At 44.2% G+C, this 15,659-nt stretch overlaps 1 pseudogene; it reads left to right on the forward strand.

Annotated features, from left to right (window-relative positions):
* Positions 1–9,152: 9,152 nt before the first annotated feature.
* LOC6589280 lies at positions 9,153–9,596 on the forward strand (annotated as a pseudogene).
* Positions 9,597–15,659: the final 6,063 nt, after the last annotated feature.

A 15,659-nucleotide genomic window follows, 5' to 3' on the forward strand; every position in this document is an offset into this window, starting at 1 on the left:
AGGAAATGCCTAACCATCAGGAGCATCACAGAGTGGGGGCTGGGCAGCATAATTGGATTGGGGGGTCCGGGTACGGGTACGGCTACGGGTACGGTCCATCCAACCTCGAACTCGATTCGGACTCTGCCAACTGCATCCACAACTGCAACTGGCGCTCAATTAGTAGCAAGTGGCAGGACGACAACGAGGACGAGTACGAGTACGAGTACGGGTACGACTACGAGAATGAGGTACGATTTGGCCCCCACATCCGACTCCCCATTCGACTCCGCCGCAGCAGCAGGACGCAATCGGAGGACGATTGAGTTGCCACAACAATACCCAGAAATTTCGGGGCCAATGTATCAACAACAGTGTGTCTGTCTATCTCTCTCTCTCCTTTGAGGTTGGAAGGGGGGGAAAAAGTAGCTTCCTACTTAACTGAACAAAAAGTCCAGGCCCACAAATTCGAAGCTACCGAAAATCGTCTAATTTCTGTGAAAAGTTTGCTTCTCCGGAGAAATTTCCATCACACCTCAATGATTGCATCCAGTCACTGGGGACTGGTGTCGATTTTTGGTTAAATTTCTGGTTGGTTTCGACTTGAAAAATGCTCTATTTTGATCGGTATTTTAAGTCTAGTAAAGCTGGCTATAGAACCTAAAAAAATGGTGCTTTAAAGTCCACTAAGGAGGAATATAGAGGGGAAAGAGATCTTCCATCAATTACAAACGTTGAATTTTGAATGTAGGATCCATTTTCCATATCCCAAGCTCCAGTTAGGCATCTACTGCTCAAACCATCTGGATTCTTTTTTCCAGGGCATCAGCAGGGTCCAATCTTCCCGTATTTGATACCAAAAACATTTTTGCATCCTATGCCAAAGACCAAAAATCCGTTTATGTAGGCTTGAAAGCTTTTTTGTCGTATCTATGATGAGACTGTGGCCAACTCTATTAGCCTTGGCCAACATTTCGCTCTCTCTCTCTCTCTCTTGGGGTCTCCAATAAAAATTATTTTGTTTTTTTCTTTTTTTGGCACGCCTTGATGCCAAATTAATTAACAACGCGACAAGCAGAGAGGAGGAGGGGAGGATGGAAGGGGTATGTACCGGTTACCGTTATGAGAGACGCATGCAACGTGTGGCAGTGGCAGGGGCAGGGGCAGCAGCTGAACAACAAAGTCAGAGCCAAATTGAGGCAATTGTTGGGACTTGTTTTTGGCCTGCAGCACGACGCGTCGTTGCAGCCACATAGCAGGCGAGGCAGCAGCAGCAGTAGGAGGAGGAGGAGGAGGAGGTGAAGAGACCGGCAGAGGCAGAGTCTGCCACAAGAGTCCCGTTATGTGACCTCATATGTGGACAACTGGTTAGCCGGTGGCAACTCCGGAGGGGGCAGAGCAGAGCTCTGGAGAAGGTGGCCCCTGGCCAGTGGGTCTCTCCGGCGAGCCAGAGATGCGACTTGTTATTGATACATCAAAAAGTTTGCCAAATTGCCAGCACCGCGATATGGATCTCGCACAAATTGACCAAAAAAGCTCGAACCGTGAAAGTGGCAACAATGGCATGTGGCAGTGGCAGTAGCAGTACCAGTAGGGGCATGCCACACGATAATCAGGGCACAAGCCAGCTACTGGGCAATGAGAGTAAAAGAAATCGATTGAAAAAGCATGGAAAAGATGGGGGTATAAAAGAGTTGGGTTTCCCGAATTGGTACTATTTTTCAGACATCTTATATCATCAAATGTATCCCTAAGTATCCGTAGTTCTCTGTTCTATGTTCCCGCATCACTTAGAGTTTCAATTTGTGGCCTCCCGAGGGTTACCCTTGGTTCCCAGCCTGCTTTCTTATCACTTCATCATCCACACCCTCTGCAAACCTGTCGTCTCCCCGTGCCCGCCTGCCTTTTTGTGTCAATGACTCGCGTTTGAAGTGGCCAACTCGTTTGTCTTGGCACCCCAATCTGGCCCCCAGCCAGGCCACACCCCTCTAACAAATACACTTGCTTACTTAAGGAAGACCGTCGACTGTTTTTTCATGGTTGCAATTAATTGGTCTTCAGGGTTGTCCGGACAACCCCTTGAGCCTTACTGTCTCCAGAGCGTCCTCGTCCTTCCCCCCCCCCCCCCCCATGCCTTGAGCCACTCTGCCAGTCTATATTTGTTGGTTTTGCTTCTTGCAGGACGCTACGGTGCGGTACGGCAAGGGGGCTTTGTTGTTTGTACACCTGATGACCCTTTTTGGCATTTGGAAATTGCAGAAACTGTTTTTGTTTATAGAAATTTGATTTTGTTTATTGTTCAAAGAGAGAGAGACAGGGAGACAGAGAGACAGAGAGAGAGAGAACAGAAGCGGAGCGGAAATCTCAATTGAAAATAGTTCGAACCAGTAACCCCAGTCGTTCGAGGTCTTTGATTTAAGCGGAAAACTGTTTGGCTTTGCGGGCCTCTGATCTGATGTTGCACGATGGGTTTTCCACCGATGGTTTTTGAGGAAAAAAACAACAGCTTTTATGCTGATTAAAACCGTTGGAATAGAAGCAATGAGAGCCCATGCATTTCTTTGGTACCAGGTGGCTTTTGAAAGTGGCTTCAGCATAGAATATCTTCTTCTATCGGGAAAAAGAACCATTTCCATGAGGAGACTTGAATTTCGGGTATTATTTGAATACTATTCCTTTCTTCCAAGACATCAATGAATAAAAGTAGGACCATAATCTGTGAAAATCACAAAACTGTCTAGCCTTTTCGTGTGAAAAAGTGCGACAATAAAAACCATCTTTATTTAAGTGCAAAAACCGATGCAAATGTAGCCAACGTCCCACTTTAACGACAGTAAAATACCACCGGTAGAAAGAATACCCGTACCACCCTCATTTTTTCCCCGTATATCGTCCCCCTTATCCTTGGTAATACCTCCTTTTCCCACCTAATTTCCCCTTACCCTCCTCCTTTGACTTGTTGTGCTAACAGATATTTTGTCTGAACGAGGTTGATGATGACGAACCATGATGATGATGAGGACACTTCCCGGGGCAGGCACTCCCTTGGGTTAAGTTGTATGTCTTCAAGACCCAACCCCCCTCTCTCTCTCGGCCAGCCAACCCCTCACCGCACTCTGTTTGGTGGGAAGTCAACGAAGCGGGACGAAAACATCGTCATCGTCGTCCAGTTTCAGAACCAGAGTTCAACAAGTTTTCCTTTCTGCAACCTGCTGCTCCTGGGGGCAACCAAGGGGCACCACCCTCAAGCGGAACACTTCCCGGGGCCGCCCCGCAGTGCTTATACAGCTGTTCTTTCCTTCTTACCTAAGGGAGAGACGACCAGGCCGGCCGCCTGGGACCATGTATGAGGGGAGGGGTTCTCCCTTCTCCGTTCTCCGTTCTCTCGAAACCCGAACCCCCACTAGAACTGTGGGAATTTCTCAATTGTTTATGGTTAATAATTGCTCTTGTTGGCTTCTCTTCACCTCAGGGACAGGCCGAGAGACACAATGGGCGGGCGGGAGGTGGGAGGACAGACACAATGGTCTGGAAGGGGGACCTTTACAATGCCGGCAGGGGGGCAGGGTGGGGGGGGTGGGGTCTTGACTGCTACTTGTGCAATTGTCCGTAACTCATAATGTGCTCTGCTCTCCATGCAGTTCATATCCTGTTCTTCTGTGACTCTGACTTCATTTGCGGTTACAATTGCAAATTGATGGAAGAAACAACAAATCGAAGGATCTGATTTTCGGTAAATGAAATTTTCCAAACCACATTTTCAATTCAATTTCGTACGAGTAGGGGAGAAGCATTCTCCGCTCTGCTCTGCTCTGAGTGTGTGTGTGTTTTGTGGTGTGTAGAGCAACATTAATTTATAAACAATTTCCACTGCATTAGAGATGTACTCAAACACAGATTCGATTCTCGATTGGACTTGAGTTTACCCCCCGTCCTCCAACCAATCGTTTGATTAATTGCCATCTAAGGTTAGGGCTGGCTTAATGCCAGATACAAACTCTGGTGCATCCCAGATACAAAATTGAAGTCTGCTGCATCCCAGATACAAAATTGAAGTCTGCTGCATCCCAGATACACATGGCTCCTCCACTTAAAACTGGCGCCAGAAACAAAACAAAAAAAAAAACTTCAAAGAAAACTCGTGCGTGAGGTGTGAGCATGCCCCAGAGGCTTAAGACTAATTTGGGGCCAGAGGTTGGGCTGGGTTGGGTTTCAGACCTGCCCTAAAGGTGGAAAGTTCAATCACTGATTGATCGTAATGAAGGTGGAGCCGATTAACCTACTTGGTGAGGGGAAATGATTGCCATAGATCTCGTGGCGTGGAAGGAGTAAGACTTCGGTTTTATGGCAAGTTTCGGGGATTCGATTTTGTTTGAGAAATGCAAAAATAGTGCTCGAAAAAGGGTTCTTTAGGTTGTTTAGAATTAGACTCCCGAGAGACACTGTAGTTAAGGCAATGCTGAGAGAGTGCCAAGGATAGAGAGAGATCAAGGTTCGCCACCTCTTCGCGCTCTCTTTTGCCATTGCAGATAATGGATTGCATACGATAGTGCCCTCAGATTTTCAGAAATAGAGCGGAAAAATAGTACGGTCCATGGTCTTAATATATGATGGCTATTATGTCCATTTGGGTTGTATTAATAAAAGAAATATCTATTAGAATACACACTAAATCGTTAAGATATATTCGAATTTAACGAGGCTGTTTCTTTGGTGGAAGTAGCGAAGCTTCGAAGACCTTCGATTATTTTTCCGAGTGCTCGATAGTCAGATGCATCATACCCGTTCAACGGCACTCAAAACATGATGGATGAAATCCATCACTGACGCTGAACGCCCCAATGTATATTAAAGCGAGGTGCGACATGGCTCCTGGTGGCTCTTATGATAGCCCCTGAAAGAGTGCCAGAGAGAGAGAGAGAGAGAGAGACAGATCGGGTGACAGTTGGGATGGTCCTCACTCTCAAACGGCGACAAGTTGTCAATGAAGAAGTGCTCTTGGAATGAAGTGCAGACCGATTAAAGCAGTGGGTGCGAATCGAACATGGGGCTCGGCTATGAAGACTATTGTATGCCCTAGTGTAGGGTATTCCTGGTAGATTCTCTTTCGAATAAGCTAAGACTTCTATTTTCAGACCACAGTTCCTAGGGCAACGATAAAGACCAACAATGTTTGTCTTCTATTTTATGAAATCTTCAAGTTATTATCATTACCATCGTTCCCTTGTCGTTTCAGAAACAAGTTCAGGGTCACTGATCTGATCCCCACCGCATCCGCTGTGCTGTTTACCTGCCCCACCGCATGATCAAAACATAGTCAATTTTCTAATGCCATTAAAAACCCATCCACCAAACACGCTTTCAAAGAGAGGCTTTTCCAAGTCCTAGGCACACCTGCCTGCCTCTGTTCCAAGATCAAGACGCCGCTGGATGCCCGATACACGCAACTGTCATTAGTTTTAAGCAGTCGTCTCACCAGACGCCGACCTCGACTTCCTTTTTCACAGGCCGCACACACACACACACACACACTCACACTCATACAATTATCCACATGATATTGTATAAGAAGGAAAATTTGTAGACCAATAATTATTTTCCCACTACTGCAGGCAGGCCGAGAGCGCAGGGAATATAATTAATAACATGAAAAATACATAATGAAATCATTATCTTACCGTAATGTGAAATGATTATCGTATGTGTGTGAAGTGAAGTGCCCCCCCAAACAATGGATAGACGAGCGTGGAGTGGCGTAGGGATGGAGTGAAGTTTTAACGCGCATTCAGCGACCATCTTCGGGGAGTCACCGGAAGTATATCTCTTGTTGGTTAGGTCAGGTTTTGCTGTTGTCTTATGCAAAGCATTCCTCCATTCCACTCCATGCACCTCAAGCGGAACGATGCACCATAGCAACCCTCTCCTCTCTCCTCTCACCCTGCCCCCCCCGTCCGTTCACAGGTGGGCGAAATTCTAGGCCTCTGATGAGTGACTGACTCGCAGTTATGTCAGAAGGTCCCAAAAGGTCTCACTTTTTTTTTGTTTTTTTCGTCGGTTTTGTTTGGGTTATTCTTGGGTGCCGCGACCGGCCAAGCGGAAGTTGATTTATTTCACCGCTCCTCTCTTTTCGGTGGGAGAATTTTCCCAAAAAGTGTTGCATTGTTGGACGGACTGGACCTACCGCCACTGCCACCTACACACCGGTGCCCCCCAGCGGAGAAGAGGTCGTAAAGAAAAAATTGTTGAAGCATAACTTTATTTTTTCAACTTTATTTCGTGCCCTTTTTTCTTCGTCTTTCCTTTCGTTGAGCTCATCAAAATTAAGAATTATTTGTAATAATTAGCTGGAGTTTTGTGGGGGCTGCTATTCGAAAAGTCAATTTAAAGTCAAGGAAAATTGGTCTGACAAAAAATAACCAAGAAATCGCAAAGAAATGGGGTTTTTGCAGATTGAAAGATTAGAGGGATGCCATCGTAGGAGTAAAACATTTCTTAAACAAGAGGTTTTATCAACAAGATAATATTTAACCGATATTTATAAGGTAGATTGACCCAATCTTTAAGAAAATTATCGCTCTTAGAAATATCTCTAAGGATTAGGAAATACTTTCGACATATGTAGGTATATCCCTATAAATAGAGACGAATCTTTAAACCCCTTTTAAAGAATATTTTCTTTGGCCAAAAAACAACCAAATTTCAAACCGAAATTTCGACCAAATTAAGAGATTACCTTGGCTTTTCGACCAGCTGGGTCTGGGCCACTCACTTTCCACAGATGCCCTCCCCCTCTTTGGCCACCAACCTAACCATTTTCCTTTCTATCGTGCCACTGTAACCCCATTTGAAGCACTGCATTTCACTTCCATTTTCAATTCATTTAGCTTCGTTTGTTGCTATTATTCTCTGCTATTTTTTTTTTTTCGTGTTCATTGCTCCATTATGCTCTCTTCTTCCCTCTCTGCTGTGTCTGCTACTTCCTTCTTCTATTTTTTATAAGCATTTTTCAATCGCATTTCGATGCGCATTTTCATTTGGGGTCAAGAAAAATCCATTAGCAGTCGGTGGAAGTTAAATAGAATCCATTAGCTCTTGCTGCCAGTTCCTGCCCACGCCCCCTCCCACACCCCCACCCACAATGGGGGGGGGGGGAGTGGACCAACAAAAATTGTAATAAAAACTCCACAGCCTCTTGGGGGAGGGGAAAGAGGGAAACCCCAAAGAAAATCTTGACTCACGCAATGCCCAAATCTCGAATGTCTTTGTTGAAGGAGTTGAGGTCTTTAGAGGGGGAATGGACATGGATTGGGCGGGGCGGAGCGGAGCGGGGCAACATGAGGCAATTAAATACATCAAAATTTTGGGGGGCCAGGTGCCCAGGCCACATTTTGTAGACTTGGGGGCGAAGATATATCTCTCTGGTATTGATCTGTTTTTGGAAAATAAATTTTGAAACGAATGAATTTTATGGAAGTAAATCAAAATGTTAATCTATGGAATGTACGGAGAATGGAATTTGAGAACCAAATTGGTTTGTTTTTATTTGAAACATGATTTTGGATAGTGTGTGTTCTAAAATGAATCATCCAATAAGTAGACTCTTAATGATAAGAAAATAATATATTTATGCCATGGAAAGTGGCTTGAAATATGGCTAAACATCTGCTGAAACTTATTTAAACTAAATTCGATTGCATTTTCTACAATTCCCGACAATTTTCTATAGGAAAAACTTGCTCACATATAATTCTATAAATCTCTATAAATATTTATATATGTTCCCCCATTTCTTTTTGCAGACGGAAAAAAGTTAACCATCTTAGCCTTGTTATGGCTGTGGCCGGAAGCGTCTGTCCATTTACCCCTTGGACTCTCGGCCCTCTCCTTGGCAGTACTCCTTCATATCGTCCTTCTGTGCACAGGCCCTCGTTCTCTGGCGTTCTCTGTGTGTGTGTGTCTCTTCCTGTGTTCCTTCTGGCGTCTGCTCTGACCCCGATGACACGCTAAAGAAAATCTATTAACCTCCAGTGACATATAGCCAACTCACCCTTTGGCCATATGCACACGCACTCACATACTCGTACACACACACACACACACACACTTAATCACATACACAGACACGCACACTAATGTGACACAATGCATATTTATGGCCCCATTTGTGCAAACTGTCGATAGTCTGTGAAGATGGTATAGGGCCAGTGGCTCTGAGGGGGCGAGAGAGGGACAGTGGTGTACTCCTGGAAGAAAGCAGTCGTGCGGAAAGGAGTAGGGGATGAGGTGATATTTGGGGGGAGTGCCATTCAGCACTGGATAATCATACAGAATGTACTACCGAAGAGGCTTAATTGAATAAAGGTATTGCATTTTATATGCACTCGTTCTATTATTCAATTACAAGTAACGAAGTTTTCCTGGCATACAACGTTCGGAGTTCGTTAAATGTAAATTTCTTGAATTTTTCAAAGTTCAGTTTGAAAGTCTAACGACCAAAGATCCCCAGTATTTGGGGATTGCCTCGATCCAACACATTTTCTATGTGTAACACGAAAATCGTAGTACATTCTTTTGACATGCACAGTGGCGACATCTGACGATGCGATCATCAAGCTATCACATATTACATGCTTTCTACGTGTCTTGGATACATTTCGGTAGCCTAAAAGTAAACATCAAACTTCGATGTCATGTACATAAGTATGTAGAATGTAGAAACAATACCTACCTATACATGAATGTACAGCGCAATAACTTTTGACTTTTCTGCTGTTTTAAAAGCTTTTCCAACTCGATTTTCAAAAGGAAAACAATTTTTTCCGCTAAATTAATAAGTTTTCTATAAACATAATTTACGTTACTTTATACAATTTTTTTAAACGAAAGTCGTCGTCCATTCGGAGCTGCTTTCAACGGTTCAAACTCCTAAAATCCATTTCCATTACCAAAACAACTTCGGTAATCAGGCCTCAGGCCATCTCTGTTCTAACAATGAGTCAGCAGCTTACGGACATAGTTTTTCTGGAAGCTAGTGAGACCGTATTTCGTAAAAAAATAAACAGGGCTGAGGTCACAAAAAATCGACAATCACATGTTGAAGCGAAAAAAAAAACAAAGGTGCATTTGCTTAAATTTATTGTCTTTGAAAACACTGACTGAAAATTTGGATTAAAATGATTTCTTTTGAGACCAAAGACGGAAAAAATCATTCATGCCGAGCTAGAACTGATGAATCGCTCCAACGTGATACGCGCCATGTGCAGGGCGTGCCCGGAGGAGAGCACGGAGGATGCCGTCATACCGCTGCACGGCATCCGCAGTGAGGTGCTGTTGAAGATCCTCATATGGGCCGAGTTTCACAAGGACGACAAGGAGCCCCAATGGGTGAACAAGCCCAACCCGTCCCGGCCCTGGAGATCGAAGTGCAGACCGGCGACTGGGACAAGGAGTTCCTGCGCGAAGACTTGAACAACATCTGTGAGTTGCTGGAGGGCGCCAATTACCTCGAGATCAACTGGCTGATGAAGCTGTGCATTCAGAAAAATATTCTTCAATCGCGGAAGGCTCACAAGCTACCAGTGGAATACATATTTGAAAAATGTACAGGCCCTGGTTGAGTTTGCGGTGGTCGTCGTCCCTCCAATTTTGAATCCCTCAACCGTGATTTGGATTGGTATAGACACCAAATGCTGGAATTTTGCCAAATAAATAAAAATTTGTCTTGTTGAATTTAGGATTTTACTGGAATGAATATTTTGAGCCTAGAACCAAAGCATTGCTGTTGAAATTTTATGTGAAACAATATTTATTGACATTCCCTCTAGGAGGGAGAGATTAAAGTTGCTTAGGCTTGTACTGTCATCTTAGCCACCAAATCAATTCTAAAGATTTCCAATAGGCCCACATGTGGCAGGGGGCAGAGAGTACCTACCGCCTGCCCAGCGAAGTACATTTAATGGTTTCATTTTTTCTTTGTCCTGTTTGTCGCTGTTGCTTTCATCATCTGTTCCCTCCCAAAGCATTGCGACAGCTTAGAGAGGCAGGACAATATGCGCACTCATTGCCCCAGATGTCACCTATACAGACACGAGGACACGGCTCCTTGACAAAAAGAGGATATGCGGTGGGCGGTGGGCGGCGGGCGGTGGGGGAAGAGGGGTGGGATACCATCTTCAGCTGCTTGCAGCTTCTCGCATTTAACGCATTGTCCTTTTAGCCATATTGATGATGATGCCAAATGACACCGAATGGCAATGGTTGGCCAACACCGTGGCTTCCAGCTAGGATTTTTACTATCACTTGCATGGTGTGTCCATCTCTCCAACAGTGTCCTTCCTCTGTAACTCTGTACATACCCACTTGATCCTGCTCCATCTCATGCGTTGTTGTCGCAGTTGTTTCCCATGTTGTGTCTGCCATTATTTCGTGGATTTTGGCTGCTTTAGCATTTCACTTTGATAGTCCTCGTCCTGTTCTGTTCTGTCTCCTTCCTGGCAGCGCAACAGCACAGGACACAGAAACCAGAGGGAGAGACAGATATGGATGTGTGGCAGACACACTCCACCTCCACCTCCACCACCCACTCGCCCAGCCATCTCTGCGTTTCGTTTGCTGTCTCGATTCTTGGCTCTGGTTTTGGTCCTTTCATGGCAGCTTTCGCTTTATCTGCTGACAGTCATAAGTTTTGCTTTGCTTTCCATTTTTATTTCATTCTGCAAGACTCTTCCACGCCCACACGGCCACACACACCCCACCCCCCGCCCCTCGAGTAACTCATCAGCGCGCATATGTTCGGTGCTTTTTTGGTCCTCATCGAGCGAGAAATTTATTTTTATTTGTTAGATTCTGATGGTGGTGGTGGTGGTGGTGCTGCTGCTGCTGGCTTTGGACTCATGCCTTTTTCCTGTTGCTGTTTCCGTTGTTGTAAATTTTAGTGGATTATCCTGCCGACTTCTGCTATGGGTTGTCCTCCATGTCGTCGTTCATTCTGTGCATCGTTCTATACCCAGTACTTAAAGGTGTATTGAATGCATGCAGAGGGATGTAACGGCCGGCAGAAAGCGTTTTTGGCGAGCATTTTGTAATAATCAGGATAAGGCCCTGTTTCTTCTTTTTTCTGTTTCCCTATCGAAACTTTAAGAGAACGATCAGCCGATGGGAGAATTTGGAGAGCTCGGCTATACAGGAAGATGTGGTAACCTATCCATCAAAATTCATTGAAGCTGGAGCATTATTATAGCACTTTCAGATGAGTCCCTGTGCTGGCTATAGTCCTACAGATATGAAACTATTCTCTGGCTTGATTATGTCTCTAGTTTTTAGATTTTAGTCCAATCAAGTTGGGATCAAACCCTTGACGAAGCCCATGTTCCTGCTCTCCATATTTCTTCTCATCTCTTAAGGCCCTGGGCATCTCATAGTCGAGAGATCTTCCTCTATTCGCCTCTCATTTATTCTTTGAATTTATTCAAACTTCACTAAACACAATCAATTTACGAATTATTATTATGCCCTTTTTGGACGGAAGGAAAGTCTGTCGTCCCTCCTCCCTTTCCTGCTCCTTCTCTTTGAGCTCCAGCCTGTCGCCATTTGTTGTTCTTTGAGATGGGGGAGAGGGGACAATTCAAGTCCTTTTTTCGCATTTATTGCATTTGTTACGCAGGCTGACCCCTACTCTGAAGGACCCCCGCCCCCCCTCTCACCCATGCCGTATTGAGAGCACTTTACGCTTATGATCTGCTTAGCCTCCCTGCTACTCCTTTTGGGCCCTGGCTTTGGCTCATTTGCCAGCCCAGCCGGCCGCCTTTTAGCTTTATGTTTATGATTTCCATTCCCCGTTTCATGTGTGGGCGTGGCACACTGTAATTACCACTTAAAGTCCTCCCTCGAACAACACACTGAAGTGGGCGAAGAGAGAAAGTGGCAAAGAAGGAAGAACAATGGACGATGGGTGTAATCACAATAAATAATAAATGAATGAATTTTATTGCTTTAATGGATCGCAGTTACACTCGGTGAAGCCTCGTCCAGCGCATGGTGAGGGCTCCCATTGGCATTAGTCACACTTTATTTATGAATTATGATACGCTAACCAGGGTTAAATGCCTCACGAAAGGCATATTGAATCGGTGAAAGGATTTGGCTTAGTCACCCAAGGGAAGACTCCAATTTTCGGTGGGTAGAAGTTCTTCATAGGAATCTGATGAATGGTTTGGGTTTTTATTTTTGATACGAGAGTGAGGTCAGAAGTTTCCGGGTTTTTGGATTTGCCTTTTACAATTGTATGAGGCACATAATTCTGCATTTTATGCGGTTTTCTAATGAAATAATGATTGGAAATTATCATCTATTGAATATTGGTATCTAGAATAGAGAGGGAGTCTGAAAAACATAGTGGGGGAATAGAGTTTTTCTTATAAGAGTGATTATATCTATATATTTACTCTATCATTCTAATGAGGGGATTTTAGAGTATAGATATTGAAATCTATCTGATTTTTCCCAGTATTTTAACAACTTTTTACTTATAAACGGTTCCCTATAATGTCTTAAAAAAGTTTTATAGAGTTTTATGATGTAATTTTCTATAAGCTATTTGGTTTTCATACAGTTTCAAGATGATAAACTATATGATCTTGGGATCTAAAAGAGTTAGCATTAAGAAATTTGTTGTGGTTGTGTCCCACACAGGAACCCACGGAATGAAATGGGCTTAAAATTTTCTAAGCCATAAATTTTGTTCATCTAGTAACACTCTTATAACTCCAAAGCCAGTTACAGTATTGATCTGCAATTTTATACAATAGTTTCTTAAGTTTAGTGCCAAGGATTATGGAACTTTTCATAGAGATTGTAAAAAAAGGAACTCATAAAACTTAAATATTGGGGGACTTTGAGACTTTAAATCAATTACAAGTTGTTCTATCCCACAAATAGTTAGTGTATCCCCAGTTCGCTGTTCCTATAACGCAAACCCCACAACTTATGAATTTATTTCAATGTGTCCAGTGTCCCGTGTCACACAACTACTGGACTCCACCTCCCCATCCAGTCATCGTTCCGCCCTCTGAAATTTGAGTAATAATGATTTATTGCCTAATTAGCAGTTAATTAGACTTAAAAGGCGGTCATCAAAGGGCTTATACACCCAAAACCTAATGAAAAACTATATGAGCCAACTTAGCTTTGAACTCGTTTCGTGTCATTACGAGAATGTGCCCCCAAGCGAGAGCCGAGCAGCGAGGACTGCAATTAGGCTGGAGAGCATCTTGGCCAGTGGAGTTTTCGGCCAGGTCCGAGGTCCATGTGGGTTTTTGGTGGGGGAGATTAATACATAAGGCAGGACGAGGCCGAGATAAATAATATAAATATCTGTTTATGATTATTGCCGTCTGGAGGAGCCGTCCAGGAGTCGCCACTCAATTGGATTAGCATTTCGCATTGTCCTGTCTGCCCTTCTGACGCAACCTTTTTCCTCTCTTCCTGTTGTAAGAGTTGTCATTGGTTTTTATGGTTAGCTAAACGCTGTCGTTGTCATTGCCATTAGGCCAATATTGATATAGTCTATGGGTTGCCCACCATCCTTTTCGAATCCCACACATACACACACATCTGCGAATATCCTATCCTTGACGCGCCGCTCTGGCAGTTGAAGTTTACGATAAAATACCCGGTGGGGGCTTCCTCAACGGTAGTTCCCTCCCCCCATAATGTCCCCTAAATATTTCAAGCCAGAGCCCGCCCCCAGAGGAAGAGATAGAGCTTCGGCTTGAAGCTACGAGATATTTTCGGCTTGGCTCCTGGCTCACCTGAAATTCGTTTAAAAATACACTCCGGGCCCAAAGAAATGGCAGGGAAAAGCAAAGGATTGGCCGTGCTAAAGGGATCACCGTGGAGACATCGTCTCAATTGCTTCCAAAGCACGTTGCCAAATTCAACCAAATTGACAAACAAAAACCCCCCGAAACCAAAATCACGGCTCATCAAGTGTTGTACTCTGTATTTTGTGGGGGGGGAGTTTAACATTGAAGGGGATGCGAAATGCCAGAGCCAACACAATTTGCCACAAATATGGATTGGATTCACTTACAGCCGGGGAGCAGGACTAGGACCACGACCAGGACCAGGAAGAGCCCTGGGGTTAGGCGGGCAGCCGGGATCGTTGCCCTGGCAGGGAATGGCGTTGCCAGTAGTTCGTGCACTGCTCTAATTGACTTTGCCTGCCATAATGCTTTTTAGCCATGTTTAAGCGTCATCATATTAACTGCCAACACACACACACACACGAATATACCCACCATACACTCACACTAGAATGCGACATCAAGTGTTTGCCTTTGCAGGGAGTATCGCTTGTAATTGGCATTCGAGTTTGGACTTTGGTCGCGTTTCGTTTGACTGCGAATCGGTTTTTACACTCAAACGAATTTTTGGGTACAGATATATTCCCATGGGGTTTGTATTTAATCAAAGCTTTGTGTTTCAATGGAGTGGGAGAAAATAGTATTAATAAGGGAAGGGTTTTGAAGTAATCTCTTTATTATATAAAAAAATTTTGGGTCGTAGCGCCCGAGCGAGCGAGTGAAGCGAGTGATCAGGGGGCTTGTCTCTTAGTATAAGTATAAAATAGTTGTAATTTTGGTAGATTTTTCAGTGGGCAAGTCATCAAAGGTAAAGTAAAAGGTAAGAAGCCACAACTCTTACTTGGTTTTTCTGCATTTTCTTCAAAAAAAAGAGGGATCCTTTGCTTAATAAAAGGTTTTATGTTTAACAAATGATATAGTTCCTGCAGTTGCCATTATTGGAAGATCTGCAAAATATAAGACATAAAAGACGTCCATTAATCGATGGCAGAAGACTACAAAATTTGTATTTATTCCATACAAATCTATAACTACATTTTACGAGTATTTCCCCGCACAATCTCTTTTTCCTATTCCCTTACGCTGAAATATCTGCAAGTATCTGTAAATGGTCTCTTATGCCTGCAATCCCTCCCTAGTGTATTCCGCACTTCATTCGAAATTCCTCGTATTTCCAATCCGGGCGCTGTTTAGTTTTTTTTCCAATTAATTAATGCGTTCCACATTTTGGGTCTCGATTGTTGTTTTCGCTAACCAAACAGATAGAGTGCCCGCAGAATATTCGCCCTGCTCTCGTTGCATTTTTATAGCCAGGCCACTTTGGGGCCTGGTCGACTGAACAGTTAAGTAGCCAAAGGGATGGACAGGCAGGACTCTCTGCCCCGATTCTGACTCTGATTCTCTGACTCTGTGCAGCTGCAGCTGCTGCTGTTGTTTGTTTGGTTTTCTGGTTGGTTCGTTGCGAAAACTTTGTTAACTGAATGGCCCCCCGATTCGCTTCGCCCCATATTTGACTCCCCATTCCGTGCCTTCTCGTGCCTCCTCGTCCATCCACTCGACTCGGTTGACAATATTTGCCAAACATTTTGTTGTTGCTGCTGCCGCTGCTGCTGCCCCCGGGGCTGTGGGTGGCTCGGGTTCGGGGTCGGAAGTCAAATTGGAATTTAAGTGGCTGCAACTGCAACAAAGTCAATGACATGGTCTCTGGCATTCGCTTGGCCCACTTTTGTGGCACTAAAATATGTTGCATAGTGATAGCCTAACTGGCCAAAATTCTCTTTGTTTCGCTTTTTCCGATTTGGAGATAGCATTGTGTTG

Source organism: Drosophila persimilis, unplaced genomic scaffold, assembly GCF_003286085.1.
Source record: "Drosophila persimilis strain 14011-0111.01,24,50 unplaced genomic scaffold, DperRS2 tig00000207-arrow-arrow-pilon, whole genome shotgun sequence".
NCBI classification, from domain to species: domain Eukaryota; kingdom Metazoa; phylum Arthropoda; class Insecta; order Diptera; family Drosophilidae; genus Drosophila; species Drosophila persimilis.